Here is a 14,932-nt window from a genome sequence, read left to right as displayed (position 1 = left end):
GACAGCTGAGTTTGTGCTTATTGCCCAGATTGGTCACAAGAACTGAGTTCCAGGTTCAAATGCGTAATGACAGTCTGGAATCCTCCTTGCTTCTTGCTCCCTCCACCGTTCTCAGTGACGGCCCCCTTCCCACGCAGGATTGCACCATGGCTACCTCCCGCCACTGCAAGCTTGCCATCGGCTTTCAGCCCCCAGAGGGTGATTTGCCGCTGACCTGGCCAGGAATGCTGCCTCCCTTCTCTCCTCTTTACCAATTGTCCAGCTTACCGCCCTGGCCAACTGTCTGTCCTTCCTCCTCCTCCAGCCTTTTATTCAGCTTCCTCCTGCCACTCCCACTCTGTGGTTCTCTTGGCCCAAGGAGGTCTCTACTCATGAGGCAGACTTTACCCCTGAGGAGGCCGACACTAGCAGCCTTTGGCCCCGTGTGCCCTTTCGATGTCCCTGGGCTCCAGTCCTGCCTTTCTCTCCTCCTCCTGGTAGCTAAAAGGCACCCTCTCTTGGGGCTGAGTTTCCCCACTGCACACCCTGATGCAGGATACTGTGGGATGCCACTCTGCCTACATGCAGAACTGCATCTTTTCCTCTCCAGGGCCATGCATCCATCCCAGCCAAGTAGATAGTCACCGGCGGCATGATGCTCCAGTGGGGTATAGTGGTGAGGAGGAACAGACTCTAATCTGGAGAACCAGGTTTGTTTCCTCACTCCACCACATGAAGCTTTCTGGATGACCTTGGTCTAGACACAGTTTTCTCTGAACCCTCTCAGCCCCCCCCCCACCTCACAAGGTGCTTGTTTTGGGGAGGGGAAGGCGATTGTAAGCCGGTTTGATTCTCCTTGACAGGTAGAGAAAGTCGGCATATAAATACGAACTCCTCCTTCTTTCTGACCTGGGCTGCCCCTTATTTCATTCATTTATTCATTTCCCCGATGGGTACCCAAAGCAGCTTACATAATTCTCCTCCTCTCCATTTTATCCTCACAACAACTCTGTGAGGTAGGTTAGGCTGAGATAGTGTGACTGGCCCAAGGTCACCCAGCAAGCTTCCATGGCACAAGTGTGGATTCGAACCTGGGTCTCCCAGGGTCAAGTCCAACACTCTTCTTAACCACCACCCCACACTGGCTCCCTTACTTAGCCCTCTGTGCCAGTGGCCAAGTTCTACATTTCATAGTCAAAGCTAATCTTTGTTATAATTAAGAATGGATCCTAAGATACCTTCCCTGTTTGCCTCTTCCTTTCCAGGATATCTGTTTGTTGACTTTTACCTCATTTTTGTTTGTTTTGACCTTAAAATGGGATTGGAGCATTAACATTAAAATGGCCTGGGACATAAGCTCATCAACAGCTATTAGCCATTACGACTGCAGATTCAGAGGCAGCACAACTCTGAATACCAATGCTGAGCGGTGGCATCAATGGAAGGCCTTGGATGCTGGTCTAGCTGGATCATGGGTCTGATTCAGCAGTGCTCTTCTTCTATTCTTATGTCTTGGTCAATAAAAACTGGGGCCATGAGAAGTGAAAACTGAGATCATGAGTAATTAAGAATGGGGGTCTTTACCTACTCAGTGGTTCTTTATTATTCAGAATGTATCAGGCAGCAAGAAAAAACGTCATTTCTCATCTCTTGGCCCCATCTATCTACCTGTCCTTGTCTTCTAGATGACACCATTGCTGTAATGCTGCGTTAAAAGCCCTGACACATTATTTAGACTTGTATAGGGAGTTAAAGTCCCTCTCAGCTGAGGATACCAAACAAGAGTGTGTATTGCTGTAATGTGTGTTCATTCTTTCATTAACGCTGACTGCTATCAATAGATGCCCTGGAATCTTAACATCAAGTGATCTCTGTGTTTACCACAAAGAGAGAAAGCACTAAGTTACCCTTTTTTTAAAAATTTACATTCTTCAAAAGAAGGGAATTTGGAAAAACAAAACCCTATAGTGTCAAACTGCTTGTATTAATAATTTATGACCAAGGGAGTAGGAAAGGAAGGGAGGAGAAGACGAGGGAGGATAGGAAGCATAATACATAGTAAACATGATAAGGATAATACAATCTTAAATTAACAATGCTAAAAATTAGGCATCAGCCCAATAAGTAAAAAATCCTAACTAAAATAAACTGGGGGTGGAGTGAACTGACTAAAAATTACCAGAGGTAGGCGTTGAGAGTTCTTTCTTCTTAAGAGCAGCCACTCTGGCCAAAAGGCAGGCAACATTCGATGTAGCTGCACCATTAGTTGAGTCGCCAAGCAAAAAAGGCAACACCCAGACATGTAGAGGGAGGTTCAAGCTGGTGAGGATTAAGAGCATCTCTATCTTGAGACCAGCAAGGAGAGCGGAGCATCAGATGGTCCAACGTTTCAATTTCGCCTGTGTTACATGGGCAGAGACGGTCCGGAAAAGGTATCCCGGTGTATCTGCCCAACATGACCATGGATGGAAAGGCATTTAAACAAGCAAAAAGGAGAGCCCGATGATGTGAGAAGATAACAACCATAAAGTGGAACTCTGGAAGCTTCTCTGGTGGGGGGAGTCCCAAGTCCAAACCGGAGCAAGTGCGTCTGGCCCTCCCAACCATACTGGCCCAATCTAACTCCTTCAATCTCTTCAAAATTGCCACTAAATGAGATGGAACCAGGTTGTCAGAGGGAGCAGAGATTGGGAGTCCCAGTACTTTTAGTTTTTCCGCTAACAGATTCAGCCAGGGGTTGGGGGCCGGGTTCTTAAGAGTAAGATGGAGAAACCCCACCTGGGACGGGAGATTGTCATCAGGCAACTTAAACCTAAGCTTAATTGCTCTCCTACACACACGTGCCTCAAGCGAGGGTTGGGAAACTGCTTGTATTCATGATATCGTAATATTGAAGCACACCTACCAGAATCAAATATGACACGTCAAGGGCATACAGTGATGGTTTAAGCGTGTGTGTGTGTTAAGTGCCATCAAATCGCTTCCGACTCATGGCGACCCTATGAATGAAAGTCCTCCAAAATGTCCTATCTTTGACAGCCTTGCTCAGATCTTGCGAATTGAAGGCTGTGGCTTCCTTTATTGAGTCAATCCATCTCTTGTTGGGTCTTCCTCTTTTCCTGCTGCCTTCAACTTTTCCTAGCATAACTGTTGTCCTGGGTAGGCGGCTGCCCCCCACCCTCTGACGGCCCCACCTACCTGGCAGCAGACCCATGAGGGGACAGGACACGGCGGTGAGTCCCTCCCTTCCCCAAACCCTGCCCTCCTCCAAAACCTCCTGCTGGTAGTGAAGAGGGACCTGGCAATCCTATTTCTACCAGTGTTGGGGAGGGCTGGTTTCGAGGGCCATTTTATGCTTCCCAATCTGTCCAGGGTTCCCAGGTCCCCCCTCCCCTAGGTTTGCCAGCTCCATGTTGGAAAATACCTGGAGATGTCTAGCTAGTACGTGCAGGTTGGCAACCTGTGAGCTCTTGACCCATCGAACCAGAAATCACCACAGAGACAATCAGATTCCAAGCAGATGGCTTTTCTGGTCAAATAGGCAATACAGTGCATGGAAGGCAAGATGACAGCTATGGCTTGTCTTGCCCGTTATTTGGAAATATAAGGCAGAGAAACGGCGGGAGATTACAAAGCATAAACAGAGCATTATTTCCCAGGAGTGGCGTTCCCAGGCTTTGGTATGTGTAGCCGTCCTTGAGTCTGGACGGTTCAGCAGAGAAACGAAAGGAAACATCTAAACCGAGATAACAGCCTGACATCCTGCTCCCCTTAAGTCCCCCTCCCATCCGGCAAGGGGGCTGGTCTGTCCGGGTAGGCATCGTGAAAGGCGTTGACGAGTTTGGGGGCGGAGACATCCCGCGCGCGAACCCACTCGTCATAGGCAGGGGGGAAGTGTTTCCAGCGGATCAGGTATTGCAAGGCCCCATGGTGTATGCGGGAATCCAGGATTTTGGAGACTTCGAAATGTTCCTCCCCCCCCCACCATTATGGGTTGTTCAGGAGGCGGCTCCGGGTGCCATTGTGGGGAAGCAACATGGGGCTTTAGAAGGCTGACATGGAAAATGGGGTGATCACGCCTCAGAGTTTTGGGGAGAGACAGTTCCACCGTGACAGGATTTATGAGGCGGGTGATGGGAAATGGGCCAATGTATCTAGCACTGAGCTTATGGCAAGGACGGGTGGAGCGCAGGTTCTTGGTGGAAAGGTATACCAGGTCACCCACTTGCAGGTCCATATTTGGGGAACGATGCTTGTCAGCCTGCGCCTTGTATTTGCGCTTGGCTCGGTCCAGGTTGCTAATTAGCCAGGGCCATGTTGTACGGAGGGTGTGAGCCCAGGAGGCAATGTCGGCATCCCCCTCCCCCTCTGATCCTTCTACAGGGGTGATAGGACCGAAGTCCTGTCCATACACCGCATAAAACGGGCTGAAACCTGTGGATTGATGTACAGCATTATTGTAGGCATATTCTGCAAAAGGCAACAGTTCTACCCAGTCATCTTGGTGGTAATTGACATAACAGCGCAAATAACATTCGAGTACAGCATTGACACATTCAGTTTGACCATCCGTTTGGGGATGGTATGCACTAGACAACCCTTGTTCCACCCCCACCAATTTGAGAAAAGCTTTCCAAAACTTAGCAACGAAACTACTTCCACGGTCGCAGATTATCTTGCGCGGAAACGAATGTAGTCTAAAGACATGTGACACGAAGAGGCGGGCCAACTTCTGAGCGGAGGGGATCCCCACACATGGAACCAAATGTATTTGCTTAGAAAATAAGTCAGTGATAACCCATAACACAGTTTTTCCCCCGCTGAGAGGGAGATCCGTCATAAAATCCATAGCAATCACTTCCCAGGGTTTGCTGGGTATTTCAAGTGGTTGCAGTAGTCCTGGGGGTTTGCCTTGAGATCGTTTGACTGTGGCGCAAACAGGACAGCTGCGAATGAAAGAGTCAATGTCAGAACGCATTCCCCCCCACCAGAACTGCCTGCGCAACAGGTGAAGGGTCTTTAGGAACCCAAAGTGTCCAGCTGATTTTACTCCATGAGCCAAATGTAAGACTTCTTTTCGGAGCGTTTTGGGCACGTATAATTTCGAGTCTTTGTACCAACAACCTCCTTGTTCGATTACATCGGGAGGCAGGGTTTGAGCGGAGCGTTCCATTAGGCATTGTTCCCGAAGGGAATTTAAGAAAGACTCGGAGACGGGAACCCCCCCCTTTTGAACGGTGGAAGCAGGAGCAGATATGGGGGTCGACGAGGGGGAAGCGCTTGCGTGCGGTGGTGCGCTGACTGCAGGCGGCTTGGCGGCCGGTTGGGTTGGAGGAGTTGGTGCGTCGGCCACTGCGTGCTTCCGTTGTGGGGGCAGTGTTTGGGATCGGGTTTGTACAGCCAGCACGGGTAGGGCTTCTCTTTGCGCGGGCGTAAATAAAGAGTCTGTTGGCCGATTGAGTTTCACCGGGTACTGAGGCAGTTGGGAGAGAGCATCTGCGAGAACGTTTTGTTTTCCAGGGACATGCTTCAGGACGAAACGAAACTGAGCAAAGAAATCCGCCCAACGCTGTTGTTTCGCGGACAATTTATGGGTCCCCGTGAGGGCAGCTAGATTTTTGTGATCGGTCCAGACTTCAAAGGGTACTTTAGACCCCTCCAGGAATTGTTGCCACAGAGTAAGTGCATGGTGAACGGCCGATGCTTCTTTCTCCCAAATGGGCCAGTTCAATTGGGAGTGCGCAAACTTCTTTGAGAAGTAAGCGCAAGGGTGAAGGAGACCATCTGGTCCTCTTTGGAGAAGGGCCCCTCCCATAGCCACGTCGGAGGCATCGACTTGCACAATGAACATTTGATTCGGGTCTGGGTGCCTTAGCACGGGTTCCGAAGTGAAAAGGCGTTTGAGGGCTACAAAAGCGGCCTGGCATTGATCAGTCCACAGTATCTTAGCGGAGGGTAACGTAGCCGAGCTTCCTTTACCCTTTGTTTTCAGCAGGTCGGTGATGGGCAGCGCCACTTGGGCGAAGTTAGGGATGAACCCGCGATAGAAATTAGCAAAACCTAGAAACTGTTGTACTTGTTTGCGGTTGGAGGGTGGGGTCCAATCGAGGACGGATTGGACCTTGGCCGGGTCCATGCTAAGGCCATGGTGGGAGATTATATATCCCAAGAACGTTATTTTGCTCTGATGAAATTCGCATTTAGCCAACTTTGCAAAGAGTTGGTGATTGCGCAGGCGCTGCAGAACTTCTCGGACCAGAGCGACATGCTCATCCATAGTTTTTGAATAAATAAGAATGTCATCTAAATAAACCACCACCCCGCGGTACAGTAAATCGTGGAGGATTTCGTTGATGAGTTGCATGAAGACCCCCGGGGCCCCTTTTAACCCGAAAGGCATCACAAGGAATTCAAACATTCCAAAGCAGCTAGAGAAGGCAGTGAGGGGTTCGTCTCCCTCGCGGATACGGACGCGGTAGTAGGCTTCTACTAAGTCCAACTTGGAGAATATACGTCCCTCCTGCAACTGCCCCAAAATATCTGAAATCAGCGGTATAGGGTAGGCGTTGGCTTGGGTAACTGCATTGAGCTTTCGGAAGTCGATGCATAGGCGCAGGTCGCCCTCCTTTTTTCGGACGAAAAATGCGGGGGCTGAGTTGGGAGCATTCGATGGGCGAATGAACCCTCTGGCAAGGTTTTTGTCCAAAAAGTCCCGTAGTACAGTGCGCTCGGAAGCGCTCATAGGGTAAATCTTACTCTTGGTTAATGTGCAGTCCTTCACCACCTCAATTGCACAGTCAGTGGCCCGGTGGGGGGGTAAGGCATCACATTCTTTAATGTTAAAGACATCCGCAAAGTCCTGGTATACATCAGGTAGAGACGGCGGTGATGGGACATCGGAGGTTAATGCTGGAGCGGGTGGAGACAGCACCGCAACTTGCTGTCGGTGCTGATCGCATTTGGGGTTGGCAAAGGTGATAGTGTTCGTCTCCCAGTCTATACTGGGACTATGACCTTTAATCCAGTTAATTCCCAGGACCACTTCAAATCGGATAGGGGCTATAGTAAAGTCTATTTGCTCCCAGTGGGAGCCAATACCCATTGCCACCCCTGTAGTGCGATGATCAACTGGGCCCCCCTTGAAATGGCTTCCGTCCATTTGGGCAAATTGGACGGGGGCTGGTAAAGCCTCGGATTTGACTTTGAGTGCTGCAAAAGTGGCCTCATTGATTAGAGTGCGACTGCAACCGGAGTCAATGAGTGCCTTAACGGGTAGTTGGGGACCACCTTTATAGTGTTGTAAAACTGCGTCCACATAAACGGTGGTTTCCACTTCCTTCACCTTGGTGGGAGCTTTCGGTTTAGCAGGAGATTCTGCAGGGGTCTGTGGAGACGCTCCACTCACCACAGACCGGAGCCGTTTTTTGACAAATCAAGGGGGGTTTCCAGGATCAAAGCTGGAGGATCCCATGGGTTCTCTTCGTCAGAAGAAGGAGAGTTGTCCCCCAATGGGGCATTTGTAATCCGGGACCCGGCGGGGTCACTCGATGTAGGAAGGTTAGATGAGTCCTCAACGTGAAGTGCAGAGGGTGTGGGTCTCCCCGGCGCTGCGCTGCGGGTGGCCGCGGTGCCTCTGCGTTGAGGTCGTCCTCGAGCTCGGGTTGCCATCCTGGGGCGAAAGGGTTCAGGGCGATGTGGGCAGACTGCCACAAAGTGGCCCAGTTCCCCACAAGTGAGGCAAGCTCCTCTTTGAAACCGTGTTTCGCGATCCTGGGGTGGACGCGCGGGCTTCCGTGGATTGGGGAGCGGTGCCTTGGGCTGGGGTTTTTGGACGCTTTTCTCCTTGTTTCTTTGGCGGACAAGGGAAATAAAGCGCCAGCGGCTTTCCACCTCCTCGGCTAATAGAATCCAATCCTCGAGGGTGTCGGGATCCCCCCGCATATACGACCAGTTCAGAATGTCAGGGTGTAAGGCTTCCCTGAAATGGTGAATTAGGGTGGCTTCGGGCCAGCCCACAATTCTGCTTGCTAGTCTCTGGAATTCATCGGCAAACTCTCGAACTGGAGTAGAGCCTTGTCTTAGTTGTAGAAGCTCCGCTTTGGCTCGTTCCCCCAGAAAGGGATCCTCAAACCTCCTTCGTAAGGCAGTCATGAAATTGTTGAGGGAACGGATAGAGCGGGATCGGGTGTCAAACTGGAGGACCATCCAGTCGGCTGCTTTACCTGTCAAAAGGGAAGCCACATAGCGAACCCGGCTGTCCTCTGTAGGGAAGAACTGTCCTTGTTCTCGCATATAGCTGTCTACCTGATGTAAGAAACAGGGCAGGGTTTCGAGAGATACATCGTAAGTAGTTTTCAATTTGAGTTGTTTCCAAGGACCGGGCATGGGTTGGCCCAGTTGCACGGGTGCCCTGGGTGCAGGTAAAACGGGACCTCCGGGAACCAGGGGTTGAACAGGCACATTAGCGGGTGGCTGGGCTGGCACTCCCTGTTGAACAGGTACTGCGGCCCCCTGTGGAACGGGTTGTGCCGGGGTTGTCAGGGCCTGCTGTAACTGCCTGTTGTCCTGAAGCAAGTGTTCCATTAGCTCCTGGAGTTGATCTACACGGCCAGATAGCTCCCGATTCTGAGCTCGTAACAGGTGAACGTCCTCACCAGGGCCACCTGTACGATGAGGTTGGCTTGTCCGAAAACTTGTGGCCCATTGAGAACTGTCCCCATACAAGTCCTCTTCCTCAGACTCCTCGGAGTCTTGGCGTCGTTCTGCAAGGCGGCGTGCGTGTTGGGTCGTGCGCGACGGGGCAAATACCGGGGAAAACGACAGACCCAATGGAGGACCGCTCCTTCCGGAGTCTTTGGGGCGGCCGCCTGTCTGCGCCCGATCCGCAGCCAACTGCTGCTCTTTGTCCCTTGCGGCTTGAGCCTCGGCTTCCGCCTTAGCCGCTTCAGCAGCTTCCCTATCCGCGAGAGCCTGTGCGCTTTCAAGTCTCAGAGCGGCAGCTGCGGTAATGTGCGGTAAAAGTTCCATTTCCAGGAGCGTGAGTAGGGGGTCGGGCTCCCCACCAACAATGGTTGCACTCGGACCGCGACCGCGGGTGCATTGGCCCTGAACGTCGGGGTCAAACGTTGAGCCAAGGTGGCTATCATGGTATCCTTTGTACAATCCGCAAAGAGGAGGGCTGTCTGGATAGCGATCCTCTTGGCTTCAGCTTGACAGTCAGCTGCATTGGGTACCAAAGAAAAACCTGCCGGTGCGGCTCCCGCCATGGTACCTTCCCCCAAGGCGACAGGACGCCTTAGAGCCGTGGATGAGAGAGTCTCACAGGCAATAAGCTTATCCAATAAACCGGTTAGTATTTGTAAGTCCTCAGTTGCCAGCTGGGCATCATCCAGCAACTGATCAAAATCCTGGAGGTCTAAACGAGCATTAGTATCCTCCGACGTTAACATCCAGAGAACCCTCACTAGAGATCGCCACTGCGTCTGGACCAGTCCACTCAAGCGGCAAGCCTCTGAATTAGTCCTAAAGAGTTCAGCTACTATGTCCCGTAGGAGGGTAGGATCCTCTGAGGAGGACTCCAGGGTTCCAAGAAGCAGTAGTCACAGTTCACTCAGAGAGCGCCCTCCTAGCTCCCATCCGAGTGGCAGGCGAACCCTCCAAAGCTCCAGCCTGACTAAAGAATCGATGAAGAAGAGATAGCTGTCATAATGTGAGCTCTTGACCCATCGAACCAGAAATCACCACAGAAACAATCAGATTCCAAGCAGATGGCTTTACTGGTCAAATAGGCAATACAGTGCATGGAAGGCAAGATGACAGCTATGGCTTGTCTTGCCCGTTATTTGGAAATATAAGGCAGAGAAACGGTGGGAGATTACAAAGCATAAACAGAGCATTATTTCCCAGGAGTGGCGTTCCCAGGCTTTGGTATGTGTAGCCGTCCTTGAGTCTGGACGGTTCAGCAGAGAAACGAAAGGAAACATCTAAACCGAGATAACAGCCTGACACAACCTTAGGAGGAGTGGGGTATCAAACCTGGTTCTCCAGATCAGAGTTCACCACTCCAAACCACCTTAACCACTACAGCACACTTGCTCTCATCTGGATTTTAGCCTTCTTTTCCCTACTGGGGCTACTAGCATCTGGGGGGGGGGGAGGAATTCTATTTGGTCAAAATCCAAGTAAAAGAGTTAAACTCATCCCTCCCCCAGCTCCTCCGCAGTGGCTTTTTAGCTAGTGATGGATGTTGTCTATGTATATAGTTGGGGAGTAAGCAAGGGAGACTTAGGAGCTTGAGTTCTGCACGAAGGATCCTAAACCCTGCTCACCCTATTGGTCAAGCAAACGGACCCCATTGGCTCTAAGCCAATATGTACCATTGGTCACCAGGAGGTTATGTCTCCCTATCACGGATCAAAGGGGAGTGGCCACAGGTGGCCAAGGGGGCATATAAACAGGGGTTGCTCATTGTGTTAACCAGTTCTGTTCCTGTAATCAATAAAGGCGGTTGTTGTTTGAACTCCGTCTCCGACCTCATGAATCCTTCCCACGTGGACTTAACAGTGGCTACGAAGACTGGAGAGCAACCTGGCTGTCCTGCTGAATCACTCCCACTCCGCCATTTCGCAGTGACCGGTAGGCAGCCCGGTCCACATTGCTGAATCACACACCGGCTGTCCCACAGCTACCGCCTTGCTCCGCGACCTCGCTGTGTCCAGTAGGCAGCCCGGCCCGATTGCTGATTCACTTGGATTCTCGGGAGAGACAAACACACCACACTCGTGGCCACCACCGGTTCGTTGGAGGCATCCAACATCTCCAACCCCGGCGACTGGGAGAGCTACGCTTCCCGCGTCTCATTCTTCATGGTGGCGAATAAGTTCACGGACAATGAGCAGAAGCGGGCAGTTTTCCTCAGCGTCTGCGGGCCCTGGACATTCCAGCTGGCCCAGACCCTCATGGCCCCCAGAAAGCTCGAGGAGACCGGTTTCAACACCATCATGACGGCGCTGGGCGGCCATTTCACGGTGTTGGCCCACCGCAATGATTTCCACCTCCGCGACCAACAGCCTGGGGAGACTGCTGCTGAGTACCTCACCGCTCTCCGCCAGATCGCAAGGTCCTGCGTTTTCTCAACCCTCGATGAGATGCTCCGGGACCGGTTCGTGTTTGGCCTCCGGGACGCGAAGGTGCGCTGCCGCATGAAAGGGAAAAAGGAGGCAACACTGCGATGGCCGCAGAGGAGGCGATCGTGGCCGAGTCTGAGGACCAAGACGAGTGTATTGGGGACTGCGCCACCGCCTCCTCTGCCAGGGGCCCAAGAGAGACTGCCCCCGTCCATTTTGGACACGCCAGCGATGGTGACTCTGGAAACGAGGCCCACAAAATGTCCGCCAGGATGCCCAAGCCACGGGGCTCGGCTTCAAGGGCCTGCACCAGCTGCGGCAACCCCCACGACCGCCGTACATGCCGTTTCCGCGATGCTCAGTGCAGGGCGTGCAGGTGTTCCGGCCACATCGCCAAGGTCTTCCACTCGTCTAGGAAACCGTCTCGCCCGGAGAAGAAAGATGGCTCCACCCAGTCCACGCTCTCGCCGATGACGACGACTCCGGGTCCCCGTGCCATGACCGCTGCAACCCCCACCGTGTCCACACCCTCGCTCTGCACAAGGTCCATGGCGTCGACAAGCTCTCAACCACCATTTTCATTGAGGGGACGCCCTGCAAGTTGGAAGTAGATTCCGGGTCTACCCTCTCCATCATATCTGCGGACACCTTCCGGGTCCTAGCCGAGCATACCCCGATGCCCAAGCTGCAGCCCTCTAGCCTCATCATTATGGACTTCCAACACTGCCGCATTCAGGTCTAGGGAGTCGCCCGCGTGAACGTGCGCTACAAGTCCCGCATGAGCCGCCTGTGCCTCATCATCGTCAAGGGGCCCCGTGCCAGCCTCCTGTGGTTTGAGTGGTTCAAGGCCCCCGGACTGCAAATCACGGGCCTGCACCACCTCAACAGAGCGTCCCTCGAGTCCATCTGGGCTGAGTACAGGGATGTTTGGCGTGGCCTCTTGGGCTGCTACAAGGGGCCGCCTGTCCGCCTCCTCATTGACCCCACCGCCAACCCCATCCGACTGAAGCCCCGCCGCGTTCCCTTCGCACTCAAGGACAGGATCGACGCAGAGCTCGATCGCCTCATCGCCCAAGGCATCCTGGTTCTGGTACCCAACGCGACGTGGGAAACCCTGATCATCATGCCTCTGAAGGCGAACGGGGACATCCGCATCTGTGCAGACTACAAGTGCACGCTGAACCAGGCCCTGCAGAGTCACACCTACCCCGTACCAGTTGTGAGCCACCTTCTGGCCTCCCTTGCCGGGGCCCGGGTCTTCGCCAAATTAGACCTGGCCCAGGTGTATCAGCAGCTGCCGGTGGATGAGGCCTCGGCAGAAGCACAGACCATTGTCACTCACCGGAGCACGTTCCGGGTGACCCAACTGCAGTTCGGGGTCAGCATGGCCCCGGGGATCTTCCAGAACATCATGGACGACCTCCTTAAGGGCCTGCCTGGCGTCGTCCTGTACTTCAATGATGTCCTAATTGCAGCTGCCTCCGAGAAAGAACTCTTGGACCGTGTCCGCCAGGTGCTCAGCCGTTTCAGAAGCGCGGGCCTCACCATCAAGCGCAAGAAGTGCCAGCTGGGCCTTCTGCAGGTGGAGTTCCTGGGCTACCTCATCTATGCTGCTGGGATCCACCTGACCCCATCGAAAGTCAAGGCAATCCACAGTGCCCCTCCGCCCAAGTGCAAGCAGGAGCTCCAGGCGTTCTTGGGACTTTTAAATTTCTATCCTGCCCAACAAGGCATCGGTTGCCGAGCCCCTCCACCACCTCCTGAAAAAGTCTGCTCCGTGGTCGTGGAGCAAGCCATAGCAGTGAGCCTTCAAGGCCACGAAGGGCCTCCTCTCCTCGTCCAGCCTGCTCGTCACTTTGACCAGAAGTTGCCGGTGGTGCTGACCTGCGATGCATCCCCATACGGTGTCGGTGCGGTCCTGCAGCACTGGTTGCCTGATGGTCGGGAAGCCCCGATCGCTTTTTACTCCAGGACTCTCACGCCGGCCGAACTGAACTATGTGCAGATCAACCGGGAGGTCCTCGCCATCATGGCCGGCATCAAGAAGTTCCACGACTTCATCTACGGCTGCCGGTTCACGATTGTGACTGACCACAAGCCGCTCTTGGGGTTGTTGGCTCTGGATCGCCAGACGCCGCAGATCCTGTCGCCCCGGATCCTCCACTGGTCCATTTTTATGAATGCCTACGAGTTCCAGCTCGCCCATTGGCCCAGGAAGTCCATCAGCAATGCCAACGCCCTCAGCCGCCTGCCACTGGAAGTCTGCGACCCGGACCTGCATCCCGCCGGTGACATTTTGCTGCTGGATTTGTTTTTGGAAGCCCCCCCTCCACGCATCGGACATCGCCATGCACACGGCTAAGGATAGCACCCTCGCCCGGGTTCTCAACTGGGTGGGGAAGGGGTGGCTGGCTGCCAAGCCGGACAGGGAATTCAAGCCGTTCACCACGCGCCAACATGAGCTATCACTCTACAATGGGTGCCTGCTCTGGGGGAGCTGCGTGGTGATTCCGGCGAAGCGGCGCACAAGGGTCCTGGAGGCTCTACACGTATGACACCTGGGAATCATGCACATGAAGGCCCTGGCTAGGAGCTACGTGTGGTGTCCAGGCATCGATGCTGCTGTCGAGGAGTGGGTGAGCCATTGCCGATGTTGCCAGGAGTCGCGCCCAGAGATGCCGCACGCTCCGACCCAGCACTGGGAGTCCACACACACACCCTGGTCCTGCATCCACATAGACTTTGCAGGACCCTTCCAGGGTAAGACTTTTCTGGTTATCATGGACTCTTACTCTAAATGGCTGGAGGTGGTTGATGTCAGCTCTATGACCTCGTGTACGGTCATCCGAGAGCTGCGCAAGGTCTTTGCAACCCACGGCTTACCGGACACCATGGTCTCCGACAACGGGGTGCAATTTACGTCCTCCGAGTTCAAGGAGTTCCTGGCCAAGAACTTGATACGCCATGCAACCTCGGCTCTGTTCCACCCTACCAACGGACAGGAGGAACGGATGGTCCGGACTACCAAGGATGTGTTGAGGGGCATTGACTGTTGTGACTGGGACAGGGGGCTGGTGGATTTCCTCCTAGCACAGCACACCACGCCCAACTTCATGACCAGGAAAATCCCCGCGGAACTCCCATCAGCCAAAAACTCTGCTTGACCGGCTGCACCCCGACATGGCGCCTGAGTACCTGGGCCGCAAAGACTTGACTGCCACTCCAAGGGTTGTTGAGCAGGACGACCCTGTGTTCACCCGAAACTACGGAGCGGGCCCCGCCTGGATTCCAGCCACAGTCCAGGACGCCACCGGCTTGGTATCCTATTGGGTCACCACCCTGGAGGGGTGCATCCTGCGGTGCCACATGCTGCCGCCCCGCTGACTTGCCAGAAGCAGCCACGGTGCCAGCACTGCTGCCTATTCCTGTCACCAGGGAGCCAGAACAACTGGAGCGACTGGAGCAAATGGTGCCGCTGCCAGCGCCGGACTCCTCCAGCAGCTTGGCGGACGACAACTCAGCCACCAAGGGTGAGTCTGATCCGGCAACGACGGATTGCCCAACATCCCCCATCCCAGCGCCGCGCCATTCCCAGCGGAATCGATCGCGGCCGAGCTACCTCCAGGACTTTGTGTGCTCCCAGTGCACAGTGAGGGTCGCTCGGACTTAGGGGGGAGGGGTGTTGTGTATGTATATAGTTGGGGAGTAAGCAAGGGAAACTTAGGAGCTTGAGTTCTGCACGAAGGATCCTAAACCCTGCTCAGCTGCTGTCAATAGAGATGAAATGTTAGCTAGTCAGCTAGTTGGTTAAAGGAGTGACTGTAGGC

At 53.7% G+C, this 14,932-nt stretch overlaps 1 pseudogene; it reads left to right on the top strand.

Moving 5' to 3' along the window:
- The first annotated feature begins 11,883 nt into the window (after positions 1-11,883).
- Positions 11,884-14,489, top strand: LOC130484755 (uncharacterized protein K02A2.6-like; annotated as a pseudogene).
- Positions 14,490-14,932: the final 443 nt, after the last annotated feature.

Source organism: Euleptes europaea, chromosome 11 (genome assembly GCF_029931775.1).
Source record: "Euleptes europaea isolate rEulEur1 chromosome 11, rEulEur1.hap1, whole genome shotgun sequence".
NCBI lineage: Eukaryota > Metazoa > Chordata > Lepidosauria > Squamata > Sphaerodactylidae > Euleptes > Euleptes europaea.
This window is presented reverse-complemented; position numbering and strand designations above follow the sequence as displayed.